General features: G+C 39.8%; 1 pseudogene; it reads right to left on the bottom strand.

The window, feature by feature from the left end:
• The window catches only part of LOC149234728 (alpha-mannosidase At3g26720-like), a 57,613-nt pseudogene that overhangs the window by 33,432 nt on the left and 8,735 nt on the right, over positions 1-15,446 (bottom strand).

Raw genomic sequence — 15,446 nt, 5'->3', positions numbered from 1 at the left:
AACCCCCATATAGGGGAAAACCTAGTAAAGAACTCTTCCTTCAGTAATTCAAATTGAGATGGACCAAGAGCCTAGACCAATAAACCTTCCTCCTCCACTAAGTCAACCTTATAAGATTATATAGTAGTTTCTTCTTATCCAACACCTTAAATCTAGTCATTCGACTTTCGAGTTGCATAATTTCGGCCCCCAGCAGCAGAGTTTCTACCTCCCGACTACAACAGAATTTTGGCCCCCCTTCAGCAGTTGCACAACTTCACACGTGTGGGAAAGAGAGAGCGACCTTTTGTTCTTGAGAAATACCTTCTTCTTCTTCACTATCCTTCTTCTCCTTCTTCCTTGAAATTCACACTTTTTCTCAGCCCATAAACTGCAGATCGAACTTGTTGTGTGTGTGTGACAAATGAGGTCAAGTTGCAGCCTTTATCTAGTGATTATGCTGCCCAGTTTTAGGTTGAATTGTCTAGTTTTGAGGCCGACTTGATGGAGGAGGCCTAAAAACTAATTTTAATATAAAATAAATTTCTTTTTTTACAAATAATTCACAAGAAGGGTTCTTTACATTATGACGTGGACAAGGACACTTGACACAAACCCTAGAAGCTTGTAATGGAGGCTTTTACCTAAAAATAATTTACCCAAGCATGAAACCCATGCTTTAATAAGTCAATTTTAATAATAATAAAATTTCACTTTTTTCTTTTGATAAATACATTATATTGTGACTTAAATACATTTACAAAGATTGAACCTAGTTAAATTCTTCAACACTCCCTCTTAACTAGCGAGGTATCCATAATTACAACTATATAGAGGTACATAGAATATCTCCACAATGAACTACGAAGAGTTCAGGAACACTCAATGCCACAGACTAGATACTTGACCACGGTTATCTATCCAGGTGGGACTAAGATGGACTAAAGCTTTTAGCCAGTCCAAGTACCATCAGGATTACTAACTAACCATCAACCCAGGGATCTAGGTGCGTATCCAAGGTCATATCTCGACCAACGCCACCCTCCCTCTTCAGGATCTAGACATCAACACACAAGTTGTCCAGATGTCCTCCCAAGCATCCATCATTGGATGCTTCAACTCTCCCTAATAAATTAGATATATCCATTTTCCCAAGCATCCATCATTGGATGCTTCAACTCTCCCTAATAAATTAGATATATCCATTTTCCCAAGCATGCTTCTCAAGTGTTCATCCTTCTTCATTGACATATTTACCTGTACAAACCCCAATCAAAAATAAACTTTCAAATATATATACAAGTAAACGCAAACCTTCGGGGTCCTTAATAATCCTGATCCTCCTTTCATATACAATTTGTCGGAAGCTTTCTTCTTCTGTCATTTCTTCAACAACACCAAATACATCCTCAGATCTTCTCAAGTCTTTTGTTTGCAACTTCATATTCATCAATAATACTTTTTCTTACTTCAAGGTATTCATTTTCATAATATGCTCTACCTCTTAACTGGGGAGATATACCTTTTCTTTTATCCTAGCTCCCTCTCAACTTAGGGAGATTATCTGCTTCCTTCCTTTATAAAATCGAAGAAATTTTCATGGCTCCATCCCTTCTTATGGTATCAAGGTTATCTTGATCATCATTATTTATATGACTTCGTTCATCATGCTTATTAATATCATCTAAGCATCTTCATCATCTTAAAGATTATGTACCTGCAAAAATTTAATAACAAGTACAACCAAATACAAATATATAGAACCATGAAGTTAATTTTGTCAATGGAAGCATCAAAACAATCAAACTTTTGACATCAAATACTGGAACCTAGTTATAAGACACATAAGCTAGACATCAACTTTTTGCTAGGGTTTTGTCATAAACCCTAGACTTCATCTTCAAGCAACTTAATCAAGATATCAGTCTCATTATATCTAGGGCCTCAATATTACTTTCAAATATATATGACAACCTCTTTTATGATATATTGCAAACCCTAGAATCCATATTCGAGACATAAAGCCTTAGATATCAGTTCTATAATGCATCTAAGGGATCAACAATTTTCAGAATTTATATGTTAGACTCTACTAGGGTTTGTTGCAAACCTTAAATTTTATCAACGAGACTAAATCATATTGGAAACAATATCATTATATCCTAGAATATCAAACTTCTACTAGGGCTTTGTTACAAACCCTAGAATTCACAAACTATGAACATCAATAACTAGGTTAGCATATATATATGTAGGATTTCATAATCATGCACTAGCAATATCTACTAGGTAAGACACAAACATCAATACATCAAAATTAGGTATATAACAATTTCATTCAGAGTATGGTTTCGATCACACTAATATACACATAGGGTTTCATTCCTAAAATCTTACTTACAAGGAATTTGTTTACAAACCCTAAAGATCTAGGGTGTCAATACATAGTATAGACATTAACAACAAACCATAAAGGGCTAGGGTTTTTATCATAACAATTCCAAAACATTAAAAGAATAGGAATTCTAGATTTCATCAACAACCCTAAGTAGACTAGGGTTTCAATATTAGCATCGACATACCCTTAGGTTAGGGTTTTACAATGAACCTTTTTAGGGGTCCACAATAATGATAATATAATGAGGGTAGATTCAATCTAATGATTAATCACCCTAACAAGAATCTTTGTGATTCAAAATCCTAGACATAACGATTTCAGTAATGTAGAGCAAATTTAAAAGAGAATGAACATGCATTTTATGAAGAGAAATTTTAAATTTTATATTCTAAGGTATACCTTTGATTTATTCCTTAAAGAACCTTGTAGGACATCAAATCTCGACAAGATTAAATAGAAATTATTTCATGCTTCAAGTCTATCCTTTGAAGTCACCTCCATAACCCTCGAGGAAACAACAAGCTTTCCTAACCAAGAAAAATATAAAGAGAAAAGGTTATTAGCATACAATACAAACATTCTTTGATATGATAAAGAAACCAAACACAAAAGAGGAGACAAGGAATACAATACTTATATTTTGGTAAATGATGGAGGCTCCCTCTTAATCCAATATTTGAGGGATACCTACAACTTATAAAAATAATTTAAAAATGTGTTAACACAACATGTTAAACCTACAAATTTTAGAAATCAAAACATAAAGAAAATTCATAACTTAGAATAGAAGACTAAGGGAGGATATCTGAAAGAGAGGACTTAGTAGTATAAGTCCTTGACTTCTGCTTTATCTTCAGCCTTGTTTTTCTTAGATTGAGCTTCATCAGTGACATTTGCTTGATCCCTATTTCTTTTCTTATTTCTTAGATTCTTAGGACAATGGCTCTTGTAATGTCTCATCTTGTGGAAATTGTAACATTCAACCTTGGATAGGTCCACTTTCTTCTTTGGTCCCTTGAACTTCTTGAAGGTTCCCTTCTTCTTGTGATGAGCAAAATAAGAATTCAAGGTGTGTTCTTCTTCATTCTCTTGTTATTGTTTACCATCGATATTCTAGCTTCTTCTTAACTATATGCATTCCACATTTGTTCAAATGTTGGAGTATCCTTCCAACTGTTAAGTCTTGACACAAAAGCACTCCAAGATTTAGGTAGTCCTAGAAGAGAAATAATTATGAGCTCTTTTTTTGGGACAACTTCATCTATTGCTTGGAGTTCATCCCCCATTATAGATATCCTTATAAAGTATGATGAAACAGTGTCATCATTTTAACAATTCTTAGTTCATTCTTGAAGCTTGCTATTTGACCAATGTTCTTGATTGTGAATAACTTGGAGAGAGCCTCATACATTTCTTGGGAAGAATTTATGTTGGATATGTATGGAATTAAGTTATCCTTAACTCCATCCACTATTAGATTCATAGCCATGATTTCAAGTTCTCTAAACTTCACTTTATCTGCATTACTTGATTCATTAGTAGGATTCTTGAATTTTCCTTGAACAAGATCTAAAACTTCGTTCTTTTCGAGAATGAGATATATTCTCTATTTCTAGGTCCTGTAGTTGCATGCCCCTTCTAATTTGTTTTCTCCCTTCACTGAGTTTTACATTATTACTGTAAATAGTAGGCTTGTCTTCTAATGTGATCCCCTTTTTAATGTCCCTTCTCTTGATCTCCTTTTTCCTTAATAGATCATTTAATCTGCCCTTTTCTTCCTTCTTCACCTTAGCTATGTTACCATGTTATAAGATTAGAAAGGAAGAAAGATTTTCTCTAGTTGATAGTTACTAGTGATATCTTTGAATTCTTATTATTTTTCTTATCTTCCCTTTTAACTTAGTTCATCAAGCTATTACCAAAACCAAAACACAAAAATCAGGGACATCAAGTATAAGCACTCAACCAGGGCTAAAACCCCTATATGGGGAAAACCCAGTCAAGAATTCTTCCTTCAGTAATTTAAATTGAGATGGACCAAGAACCTAGAGCAATAGACCTTCCTCCTCCACCAAGCCAACCTTCTAAGATGATATAATAGTTTCTTCTTATCCAACAACTTCAATCTAGTAATTCTACTTCCCAGTTGCAGAATTTCGACCTCGAGCAACAGAATTTCAGCCCCCTTACAGAAGTTGCACAACTTCACACGTGTGGGAAGAGAGAGAAAATTTCAACCTTTTGTGCTTGAGGAATACCTTCTTCTTCTCCATTATCCTTCTTCTCCTTCTTCCTTGAAATTCACACTTTTTCTCAACCCATAAATTGCAAATCGAACTTGTTGTGTGTGTGACAAATGAGGTCGAGTTGTTGCCTTTATATAGTGATTCCTCTACCCAGTTTTAGGCCGACTTGGTGGAGGAGGCCTAGAAGACTAATTTTAATATAAAATAAATTTCTTTCTTCAGAAATAATTCCCAAGAAGGGTTCTGTACATTATGACATGGACAAGGACACTTGGCATGAACCCTAGAAGCCTGCAATGGAGAATTTGACCTAAAAATAACTGACCCAAGCATGAACCCATGCTTTAATAAGTCAATTTTAATAATAATAAAATTTCACTTTCTTTCTTTTGAGAAATACATTATGTTGTGACTTAAATACATTTATTAAGACTGAACCTAGTTACATTCTTCAAAACAATGCACATTCCTTCTTACTTTGAAGTTAATAACACACTTTCTAGTTTTATTAATTTTGTTAGGAATCTTCCAGCTTTTATTTCAGTTCCAACAATTGCTCAAAAAATTATTTTGCTGTGGATTTAGTTTCAGTACACCAATATTTTGACAAATTCAACTTTTCTTCTTGATTTTTGTGCTTAGTTGAATGTAATAATTGTTTAGAAGTGATCGATGTTTCATCTTTTGCAATGTCATTCTTGACCAATTCCACACCTTGTTCCTCTACTTCAAAAACTCCTTCGTCCTCGGCGTTCTCAATCGCTAGGTTCGATGGATGATTCACAACATCTAAAGTAATGTTCTCTTGTTCATGCACTTCTTTAAGCCCTATTTCTTCTAAACTTTCACCTTCATATCTTTCATTGAGGTTAGAACTCTCATTCTGAAACATTTGGGATTGCAATATTGATTTTGAAGTTGGGCTAGGATTGTCGAGCTTAAGGTTAACCATTCAAATGAAATCGAAAATATCATCCCTACCCATCTGTGACTGAAAAGGTGAACCATTGTTATAGACAACAACAACAAAATCCATGAGCAACCACTGTCTTTTGAGTTCTGCGAACTCAACTAGGTAGGATTTTAGAAACCCCACTTCATGTTCTGCTCACTTGATGATCTACATAATCCTTGAACCTGCAACTCCCAATATGATAACGTTCATCCTTATCAAGAATTTCATATCCTAATCGCATAACAAGCCCTTCTCCTTTGGATTTCCAACTGAACAGAAAAGAAGTACTCCATAAATTGTCACAATCTTTATAACACACCCCCTTACCACTAATCATTCTACTAAGGTAGTGTTGATGGTGTTGGACCGACCAACATGTCAGGGGATCTCCCTAGTAAGAAGTCCCAACTAGACCTCAGATTGTTTGGAGTAGGAGTCCCAATAGTGGGTAGTATGGTATTGCCTAGACTGCGGTTGTGCGTAGAGGTAAGTAAGATGTCCTTATTGGTAGCAAGGGTGTGACCTTGCAGCAAGTCTAGGAAGGTGCATGAAAGTCTCTAACACACGAAAAGGTGGAAGAGTGTGCCCCTTAGAAACCTGTGATAGCATGCAGCTTGAAAGGGAACAAACGAGCAGAAATACATCACGAGATGGAAAGCAGGATAGTCGACGATACAAAGTGATGGGTTATACCTGATTCATACGAACACATACGGAATAGTCCATACATATATGCGTAAATTAGAACTACGCACATCATTAGAGTAACTAGGATAGTCGAGCTACAATTACAACATATGCATGAAACGTGTTGGCTCTGTTATATTAAAAGAGTGAAAGATCCAATCATACATACAACCATGACAACCACTAGCCCCGATAGTGGAACATTACAGTCACTGCCGCTTGCTCCTCCAAAGAGATGTACTAGCTCTGCACTGTGGAGAAGCCAAGGCTCGTTACAATACACTCCAAGCTTTCTCTAAGTTATCCATAAAGGAAGCTTGGCTCCCAAAAGCCTTTACAATGAGTTATGAGGTTCTATAAATAGCAAAGGGTGGGGTGACCCTTGACATTCCCCTTTGTGACTCTTCACCTACCCTCATGACTCTTGAACTTACACATGACTGTTACATTCTACTATTGACACTTGGTCTTTCACTTTTACAACATGTTCACATTACAATTTGCACATGTACCCACGTGAGATTAAAATAGGCTTGAGTAAGTCATGCAAGACATCACTAAGACTCATACAACTGTGGGAAGACTAACTCTTTGACATCCTCTCAATGATCGACGGTGGCGAACTGATGCCAAGCTTGGTAGTTTGTTATGGTGTCCACGTACTCTATGGTGACATCCTTCTGAAAGCGAACTCTTGCCTTTGTTGCATCCAGGTACACTGATTTGGCACCTCTGTCCAACTCATCAGATAACATGTGCATCATGGTCTTGAGTGCAGCCAGACCAACAACATACTGGTGCATAGTGTTTGCGCTCATATGCAAGTCTGCAATGGTGGTTATGCTCATCAACTGATCAAAGTGTATGTACAACTCTAGTCAAACTTGGTTCTTTGTCTTCACCTCGGTGAGTGTGCCAATGGATGGGATCACATGCATGCACACAATGACATCCATGCTCCTAAACACTCGTGCATGTGAAGCCTGTAAGCTGGTGATGAGCTGCGGGAGTTCCTCATAGTTCCGTATCTGACTCCAAATGCGTGCCTTCAACTCCACTACCTTTGGCTTCATCATCTTTTGTAAGTGCAATGGGGCTCCCTTGTACCTCATTTCCCATATTTGCATGTGATCAAAAATAGTGTGTAGATCTGACAAGATGTGTGCTCTCCCAGCACAACGATGCTGCCAACCGTTAAGATGGACAACTCACTTATGCACGGTGACGAACCTGAAGTACAGCTTCCGCATGACTGTCTCAAGAGACAATACTTCATCAAGTATTGCTTTCCTCAAATCTGCTATGGCGGATGCCGTAACTTTCTCTTCTCCCTGCTTGGTCACTTGTAGCTACTTAGCCATGCGCTCATTCTCAGCTATCAAGAATCTAACACTTGAGCTGGTGGCTTCAACATATGCTTTGGTGGCATCGACCAATGCAGATGGATGTCTGCGCACATCAGACATGATCACTTGCTCTTCAAACTGCACATGAGATACATGGATGTCCGGAGTGGGCACTCTGCGCGACTGCACAACTCTATGTTGTGACTCGTCGAAATATATGTTGTGCACATCCGCTTCCGGATTGTCCTCAAGGATTTCAGTGTCTCCTTGATCACTTGGGACTTGCTCTTCACTTGGATCTGGTGAAGTTGGTGGGGTGACCTCTTGGTGTTGAGGCATGAGGTCAATGTCCTGATCTAAATTTGGTTGAACCACATCCGTGTCCATCTGCTCTAGCATTTGTTTGATCTCTTGAGAAAAGTCCTGCTCCTGCAACTGCTCACCACGTCTGCTATGTGTCAGTTGTTTGGATGAGTCAATAACTTGTATGGGTGCAGTTTCATCAATATGTGCATGTTGTGCCTCCTGCTGTTCTTGTCCCTATTGTGCTTCCTTCTCTTTCTTGCGTAGCTCTTGTTCTTCCCTGAGTTGTTGCTTCAACTCCTGCAACTCCTTTTCTGCTTCCTCCAACTTTTGTTTCTCTCTTTTCCTTTGTGCGATCCTCCTGTCACGTTGTTGTCTCTTCGCCTGAATCTCCAAAGATGCTTTCAACACAAGTGGATATGCTTTGAACTTGCAGCTTTGCTCCTCCTCTGCATTGTCAGCAACCTTCCTCATGCCTTTGTTAGGTGCAGGTATGTTGCCCTCTACTGCTGTTGATTATGCTTCTGATGATGTTGCTTCCTTCTATGCTTCTAACCACTCTATAACTATTCTGACCTACTCATTGAGCCTTGAGAAGTTGTAGAAATATCTCCATGGGTCTTCCTTAGACCAATGACACGCCTCGTGGATCCAAGGATGATACATTCTTGCACATTGTTTCTTCATTAAGAAATGTGGGTTATATGGATTGAAACTTCTGGTGTCGAATGTGAATCTCTTGAATTCCTTCATCTCGACCTCAACATGCTTGAGATTCTGGATCCCATACAACTTGATCCGCAAAGGAAGAGTGGGCCAAGGTGCCTTCTTCTTCCTGTGAAATCTCATTGACAACCCTTTTGAGATGTGATATGCAACCTCTTGCATGACCAGTTTATCCATGGAAAACTTCGGTAAAACATGTGGAGCCTTCTCCGAGCTGTACATCCGTATGAAGGTTCCAAGGGGTGAGGCATACCAATCTGCTATGTCGATTAATGCCTCCATCATTGCCTACGACATACAAGGTGGATCTTGCTCAAATATCATCCTGTAGATCGGGGTGATGAAATGGTATAATAGATGTATAATAACTCCACAGAAGTTGCATTTAGAGAAAAATCTGCAATAAGTGTGCACAGAGGTTTATGAAGGTGTCCATGCCCAACCCAAGCCTGGGAACTGTTGACGGGCATAGACTGCATCAAGTATGTAAGCAGACATGAATAGCTTCGCTGACTGACCCTTGGACGAATGCCCAACTTCTATTACTTGTTCCTTAAACCTAAGAGCCAACATGTCAGACCAGTTGAAGGGTCTCCCTTCGTTCGCCAGTTGATCCAACACAATCACCCAACTCTGAGGGAATGTTTTTGTACTCTCCTGACCGTATAAGCGGCATGCAAAGATGACCGAGAGCTGATATGCCTTTCACATTATTCTTGTCTTATACACTTGGTTGGGTGTCATCCTGAACTTAGATGGCTCTTTCACCTAGCTCTTTAGGATGTCTCTTGAGTTTGCACTATTGCTAGGTCTGGTGAATGGTGTATCCATTGTGATCACCGGTTGTGGCAAGTAATACATCTCCTGAAAGTCCTTTGCCCTGAAGGTAGCAAGTTTTGTTCCACTCGCACTTCTCAACACCATTGTCTCTAGATCAATATGTGAGACAATCCAGTGGATCATGTCCACGCATAGGAAATGCGGGATACCTGCATGCAATTTGATACGAGCCAAACTTGTGAATGTTGACATAGACCCTGTGGTCTTCCAATTTCGCCTCAAATGTGCCTGAAAAGGTGTCATTGATGTCCTGCCATTTCATCTTGATCTCCTTATCTATGAACAACTTAGTGTCTTCATAGATGGGCAAGCTCATAAACACTTTCCTGACTGCATCTCCAGTTGCACTCTCAACGGCGTCCTTTGAACCTGCTCTCTTGGAAGTCATTGTACCTGTATTGCTCAGAGATTGATGAACACCTGTGATACCTGGAGACAGAGAAACAATCATGGAAAGAACAATGTCAGCTGAAACCAAATCAACTTGAGGACTGACATGCAACACACCTGGGTGACTGACTGGAAGATTTGCACAATTTTCACCGAGAGGCTGGGGGATTGAGTACCATAACTGCGCAGAACATAGTCCAGACTGTCAGGGGGTTGACTGACTATTAAAACTACGCATATCACAGTCTAGCTTGGCCTATTGAGGACTGAAACTGCGCAATGTGTAGTTTCAGTCAGCAATGACTACACCCCGGAAAATTGCATTTGCGCAATTCTGAGGGCCAATGGGGCACTGGCTCTCAAAATTTCATAGAGAAAGCTTAGAGTCTGGGAAAGATCTATGAATTCCTAGGAGGAATGCAGAGCCTTCATTCTCATAAATGCGTAGTGCAAGCCGAGCAAGGCAAGGTCCGGGCCAAGGCAGTCTAGACCCGCCGACGGGTGACTGAAACATGTAAAGGCTGAATGTGTGTGTGAAGCTGAGTGCATACATGAGTGAATGAACATGCATGCAAACAGTGAGCGCAAGATTCAGTAAAGGGGGGAACAATTAAGTGTGTGAAGTGAGTCGTCGCAATGGCGACCATTAGTGCAGAAACAGTTTCATGCATGTGACAACATTGATATACAATGAAAAACTTGAGACAATGCTTCTACAAGCTAACATGCATTGAAATGACAACAAGTGTTCAACCAAACCAAGCAAACAACACTCAAACAAACCAAAATACAAAAAGTGACATAAAATCAGCAAAAGACATGAAAAGTGGACTCACCCGGAAAAAGATGAGCTGAGTGTGTCAAATGCTCCTAAATGCGATGGGGAATGCTAGAGCTCCAAGATCGAAGTGAAAGAATGAGCTCTGAAGTGTCGAATAAATAGTTTTGATAAGATCGAGGCTTATGACGCGCATGCCACAAATCTAGGAAAAAGCAACACTTGGCAGGAGGTTTCTAAAACGACTTTTTCATGTAACTCCCAATTGCTAAAAATGGATCCCTAAAATTTAGGGATGCTTTTTTGGGAAAAAGAAGCCCATGCATGCAAAGCAATATTGAATAATCTTGGATGGAACCGGTCAACTTGGGAGCACATGCAACGAATTGCAAGCCTCTGGATGACTTCTGCGCAGTTTCTGGATTGGGTGGCTCTAGCTGCCCCTCAGGCTTTGCGCAATTTCTGGGCAGAAAAACTCTGTCAGCCAGATCTGTGAAAATTTTGAGAGAAAGACCAGTGATGGGATGCTCTGCGCAATTTCTAGAGGGAAGGTTGCCTGCTTTCTCTGCACATTTCTGGAGAGCAGCAGGCTGCCTTGATGGTATGTGAAATTTTGGAGAGGAAGGTTGGTTCCCCTCCAGTTTTAATCAATTTTCCAAGTGAGCACAAAAACCAGATAATGACCAAGTCCCGGGATGTCAGCTTGCGGGTGGGAGGCAAACAAGTTGGCAAACACAAGTTTATAAGCCACTGAAACTCAACTGAAGCATAAGTACCTATCAGTGCAAGACATGCTGCTTAGGATGGTTGGTAAGGAGGCTCCAAAAAGAAGCTAAGGAAAATTTTTGGAAGGTGGTTGTAGCCACTACAACACTTGGCAACACACTGGTAGAACTCCAACTCTCTGAATGGACCTTGTTTCGTGGAAAGTAATTCTAATTCCTCCAAAAGTATTATTCAATTCTTAGATCATCATGGTTCCCACACTAGCTTGAGTGAAAGATGTAGCATCTGCCATGCTCTTGATCGGTCAACACACATTCCAAGCCAAGTCAACTCAGTAGTTTCGATTGGGAATGAGGGCTATATTGGTGCACAAGTAAATATGATTGTCAGAGTTTAAGTTTCATCTCTGGTGTTGCTCCGTTGCTAGTAGACCTGAACAGTACCCTGGCAGAGTCACGTAGGAACACAAACATCGCTCCGCTGCTAGCGAGCCTGGTCAGTGCCCTGACGGAGTTACTTGCATCACCTCTTTATGCAGGAAGCCTTTTTTTCTTTCGCCTTATTCATTTTTCCAAAAAATGTCACATTTTCATTTTCCATTTTTTCAAGAACTGTGCATAACACTTATTTATTTTAGAGGCGGAAGAGGGATCCCGACTTATTGAGAGCAGAAGAGGTTGTTCCTTTAGAGAATTATGTATCTATACCTCTGACATACTTGTTAAGGTTTTCCCCCTCACCTTACTCTATTTGACTGCGTTGACAAGGGCTAACCCAAAAACAACTGACTAGAGTAGGTGGTACTAGTTAGCACGCAAGCGTTGTGTTTTCACCAAGGTTCACTTCGAACAAAACATATTTTCCATTGGTGTATCATTGGTTGAATACAACAAGTTCTGCATAAAGAGAGAAGACAATAGATAACCAAAGGTTGGTAGATGTACAAGTCCTCTTGTACTTTACCCTGCTTGTTTCAAGAGTCGTACACGGTTTCATGCGAAACTAACCTACGGGTGTAAAGAAGTAAACAAACAAAAGAGCAAAGAGCATAAGTAAATGTGAAAGCGAAGCAAATAAGCAAAGCAAGCATGCAAGAAAACAAACAAACAAATCAATAAAGAAAACATGCATGCAAGAAAACAAGACAAAAGAAAACACTACTCCTACTCCTAAGCTAACGGCGCATGGGTATACTCATGTGAAGTGATATTTCCAATGTAGCCACTGGCGCATTGGTTGACCCATATTAGTGAAGGCATGGTTTGTGAACCACATAGTCAGGCGAACCAGCAAACATGAAATATATAACAATGAGGACAAACACATTCTGAGTTAAATGCGAAAAAAACAAAAAAAACAAAAAACAAAAAACCAAAAACAAAAAATGTGAAATGGCACGACATGCACTCTGTGGACTTACCATGGTGTTGTGATACACTGTGTGCATATGTTAAGCATATGCACTCTCTTGAGTATGAAATGCAAGCGAACATGAGAAAGAGAGACAACTTACATCTTTCAAGTGTGCTTGTTGTATAAGTTTCCTCCAATGGATGAGTAATGGGATCATGTGATTCGAGTGGAGGACGTGAAATCTGTGTGTTGGATCGATCTTCAATGCATATATATGAGTGATGAGGAGCCTTGGATGTTGCAACAATTTCCTGATTGGAAGTGAAACTAACCTCAGGACAGTGAGGGCTTGACATAACCATTAACTCGGGTTGAAGTGCCTCGACAACCTGCGGGGTTTCGACTTCATCAACAGATAGATCATCATAAACAGGTGGCTTTTGAAGATAAACATCGTGATTGAATACATGAGTAAATAGATCATGACAACTATGATCAAAAAAATCAATGAGTTCATCAGCATCCTCATGATATGATAAATCAAACAGAGGGGTAGATGGGAAGCAAGAATGTTCACCCTCTGTGTTTCCGGAAAAAGTAGATGAAAAATCAAGTGGATTTTCAGTGAAGAATTTGTCCTCTCCGCTATCAAACGACGGACTGACATCGGGTGTGTTCTGCGAATGATCAGAAGTAGATAGATCCGGGGAAAATTTACACAGGGAAAATAAGAGATAACAAACTCACCAAAGATGTCAGAAAAAGTGGAGGAGGCGCAGACAAAAGGAGGTCATCCTTCACCAGGGGTTTATGTTCAGATTCCCAATCATACTCATCATAAATGACAACGCAGGTTGGTTGTGCAACATCAACTCCGTAAATGTCTTGATCCCCGTTCAAAAAAGTGTAGAGTATGGAATGGAAGAACACAAGACAGTGCAATCCAGAGGATCAACAAAACAGAAAAGACGAAGGTTGAGATAACAAATGCATGTGACAACCCATGGGCTTCCCAACCAAATATCTGCATAAATTAAGAGTAGTGATGGTGGGAGGATGTGACAGTTGAAAAGACATGTGTGCACGTTCTCCCACATCACTTTAAGGGGGTGGATTTGTTTGATGAGGGGAAGGCAGACAATCCCTTGTGATGGTGACTATGTCCGCTTGAGATTGCGCAGCTCCATCACCAAAGTATGCTGAGCGGGGTTTGAACTTTCTCTTCACCTCGAGATAGAGTGATTTGTGTAATCAATATTCAAATTTGTCCATAAGATATTGGAATTTCATCTGACTTTTCAGAGCTTCAAACATGAGTAAACAGAAGTGCTGCCAAAAATCCATAGGCGATTCATGCGGGGCCTTTCGTTGTTTTAACATTTTTTTGTCAAGAGCTTCAGGATCAAAATGATGGAAAACAGATTCGATTAGATCACTGAAGTGCTTAAATGAGTGCATGTAATTGTGAGGCAGGTTGCGACACCATCGTTTCGGGGATTCACGAAGTGTGTATGCAAGTAGCATGCTGACCTCTACTTCATCAAACTCTTCCTCATTCCTCACGAATGCAAGGAAGTCATGTAAGTGCTCAGGCTAGGCCACTTCGCCTTCACCATCATACGTGATTTTAGACAAGTGATCAAAAAACTCCTTCGTGACTTCAAAGGAATGTGCATTGGACAGACATCGCGGAGGGTTAACTACAATGATATCCATGATAGATGTGTGAAGATTCAAAATAGGATGTGAGGACACAACTTGTCATCTGGCCCTGCTTCTAGTGCCAAAAAGGTTGACAGTGCTAGACCTGCCAACATGTTAGGGGATCCCTGGTAAGAAGTCCCAACTAGACCTCAGACCATTTGGAGTAGGATTCCCAGCAATGGGTAGTATGATATCGCCTTGATTGCAGTTGCGCGCAGAGGTGAGTAATATGTCCTTGTTGGTAGCAAGGGTGTGACCTTGCAACAAGTCAAGGAAGGTGCATGAAAGGCTCTAACACAACACACGGAAAGGGGAAGAGTGCGCCCGTTAGAAACCTGTGATAACACATAGCTTGAAAGGGAACACACGAGCAAAAAGACATCACGAGATGGAAAGCAGGATAGCCAATGATCCAAAGTGATGGATTATATCAATAACATGCTTCGATAAGATTCATACAAACACATACGGAATAGTCCATACATAAATGCGTAAATTAAAACTGCATACATCATTAGAGTAACCAGGATAACCAGACTACAATAACAACATATGCATGAAACATGATGGCTCTTTTATATTAAAAGAGTGAAAGATCCAATCATACATACAACCATGACAACCACTAGCCCCAATAGTGGAACATTGCAGTCATTGTCGCCTGCTCCTCCAAAGATATGAACTAGCTCTGCACTGTGGAGAAGCCAAGGCTTGTTACAATACACTCCAAGCTTTGTCTAAGTTATCCCTATAGGAAGCTTGGCTCCCAAAAGCCTTTACAATGAGTTATGAGGTTCTATAAATAGCAAAGGGTGGGGTGACCCTTGACATTCCCCTTTGTGACTCTTCACCTACCCTCATGACTCTTGAACTTACACATGACTGTTACATTCTACTATTGACACTTGGTCTTTCACTTTTACAACATGTTTACATTACAATCTGCACATGTACCCATGTGAGACATAAATAGGCTTGAGTAAGTCATGCAATACATCACTAAGACTCGGACAGT

This window comes from Pinus tabuliformis, chromosome 8, assembly GCF_031772625.1.
Source record: "Pinus tabuliformis cultivar Carrire ecotype Pingquan chromosome 8, CPIR1, whole genome shotgun sequence".
Classification (NCBI taxonomy): domain Eukaryota; kingdom Viridiplantae; phylum Streptophyta; class Pinopsida; order Pinales; family Pinaceae; genus Pinus; species Pinus tabuliformis.
This window is presented reverse-complemented; position numbering and strand designations above follow the sequence as displayed.